Source organism: Aplysia californica, unplaced genomic scaffold (assembly GCF_000002075.1).
Source record: "Aplysia californica isolate F4 #8 unplaced genomic scaffold, AplCal3.0 scaffold00612, whole genome shotgun sequence".
Taxonomy (NCBI): domain Eukaryota; kingdom Metazoa; phylum Mollusca; class Gastropoda; order Aplysiida; family Aplysiidae; genus Aplysia; species Aplysia californica.
In genome coordinates, this window is record NW_004797882.1 from 94318 (window position 1) to 96916 (window position 2599).

General features: G+C 38.6%; 1 protein-coding gene across 1 annotated transcript in view; it reads left to right on the forward strand.

Annotated features, from left to right (window-relative positions):
* LOC101849491 overlaps window positions 1-2599 on the forward strand; it is a 49887-nt gene that overhangs the window by 35745 nt on the left and 11543 nt on the right. The gene's annotated exons all lie outside the window — the stretch shown is intronic.

The following is a 2599-nucleotide window of genomic DNA, read 5'->3' on the forward strand; positions in this document are numbered from 1 at the left end:
TTGTGTGTGTGTGTGTGTGTGTTTGTGCACTGGGGAAGGGGTTGTTGGAGATCTATAATATTACTAGATTATCTGGTACGGACACACATTTATTTGTATTTGAATTAGTGTGAGTGTGCGGGTGAGTGTATATGTTTGTATGTGTGTCTGTGCGTGCGTGTGGCTTTTTTTACGGTCATATGTTAGCTACTGATCTCTCTATCATTTGCTACATGATCATCTAACTGAATACCCCTATGTATTGAAAACTAGTATCTAACTATAGATTAATACACGACTTTAAAAATGTATGTACATGTATGATGTGTAGCCCGCCGAAAAAAACACGAAAACGTTATCGTAACCTCAATTCTCAAAGCACATTGTTATTATTCAATCTGTGCCATCCCCAAAAACAATAATATGCTCTAGGCTATTGATCCATGATTAATCTTTCATATCGAGAGAATTCTTGCCTCGTCATGAAGACGACACGCTCATCAGCATTCGCTTCCAGACCTGTTCCGGACATTCAAAAGATCTGACTGTTCGACAAAGTAGAAATTATATAGTCATCTATCTATGTATCTATGTATTTATGTATCTTTGTATGTATGTATGTATTATATATTTATTCATCTATCTATCTATCTATCTATCTATCTATCTATCTATCTATCCATCTATCTACTTATCTATCTATCTGCCAAAATGGAAAAGGAAATTTACAAGAGACGCAAAGGCTTCGTTTCGAATGTTGACATTACAATTTGTGGTCACCCTTCTCCCGTAATCTAACGGTGTTGAAAGAGGCGTTATACCGACACCACACCGTTGGACATTGATATCACACTCAAAGCCGTGGAATATAAACAGAAATTGGTATGCCATTAGTCATTTTGTAAAATTTTTAGAGACATTTGTGAATTTTAATCCATATTACTTTCTGAAACTTGGCGCTCATATGACCTTATGCAGTTGCGGGCACCGTAAAACCCTCTACTATATAAAAAAAAAAACTTTCTGAAACAGGTTTAGTTTTTCACTGCTCAATGGGTGTTCATCAAGTTCGGCCCGCTGCCTTACGTGTGACTCGAGTATTGGAACCTTTTGCGATTGAGACATGTACATGCCTCGGCCTTTAGAGATACACAGCTTATGGGCTTGTCTTTTACCGTGTAGTCAAAAAGCGGTTACGTTGTGCTAGTATAATCGTCATTGTTGGTGTTCGTGGAAGTTTTGTGGAAGGTCAAACAAAGGTCATGTTTGAATTCAGGCAATTTGAGAATTAGACTTTTCCTTTCTGAACAAAAATTATATCCTAACTGCCATAATATAATGCCTTTCAAAATGTAGATCTAAATGTGATGGGATAGTACCAGAGTAGTAATTGTAGGGTCTTGAGATTATGTACCACAATTCACAACGTTTCCACCTTTGCTAGTGAGGGAGTAAATTTGTTGTAGGTATTTCACACACGCATTGGCACAACTAATATCATTTAAAAGGGCAGCTTCTACCTTGCCTGTCTGGGACAACCCGGACTGAGAGAGATGCAACGTCCTAATAGAAAGACAGAGCTACTCGAAAAAAATGTTCTCTCTCCGGAATCGAACTAATATCTCTCGGGTGCGAAGGCCAAGCAACGAATTTCTACACCACCAATGCCAACTTTTTTGGCTATGTTAGGATAACACGACCGTTACTTCCTCGCCAGCTTAGCTCCTCCTAGTCCCGACAATTTCCAGGTCCAGTGACGCAATTTTCCCTTGGCGTCTTGAAGTATTTCCCTGGTGTCTTACCCAGACATTTATTCGTTAAAGGTAACTGAATTTGGGGACCACTGACGTTTCGGAAAGAGAAGGAGGCCTCTAAGCTGCATGTAACACCAATTTGCACCCAGGACAGTTTTCATTTTCCGTTGATTAATGTGTCAGGGAAGACTCAAGCCGATGTTAACAGTTGTGGGTTCTTTTTAATTGTCAAACATGACAAGTCACGTGGTCTAACTTCATGAATCGATCGGCTCCTGTCACGTGATAAAGTCTGTTACAATCGAACCTATTAAGAAAGAAAAGAGGAAAAGACGAGACTTTGCTATGGACAACTTAAGGGTGGCAATCGTAGGCGTGATCTTTTAAGTAGGTGTATTGCTATTCTTTTTCTTGAACATTTGTGTATAATCGCCGAACAGGTCCCATCAATATACACATTTACACAATAAATAAATAGCTGAACGGCAGCATCACGAATGCTCATTGTCTTTCTTTTCTCGAAATGTTAACACAGCCAAATAGGCGTTTACGCAGTAGATGACGCTTCCTCCCTTTCTCCAATAATTTAACTTTACCATTGATAAGGTTCGTTGATGAAATTAAAACGGCGACTTTTGTTGCATTTTGATTGATACATAACATTTTTTTTTGTTGAACCCTTAATTTCCCTTTTCTTGTGAACATCACTTTCCCCTCTACTATTAACTGTTTAGTCTAAGTAAGCGTTGTACAGTACTTAAGACACAAATGAGTCATAAGTGCCAAAGATAAAAGGGGTAACGAGAGAGTAGTAGAAGAAGAAGAAGAAGAAGAAGAAGAAGAAGAAGAAGAAGAAGAAGAAGAAG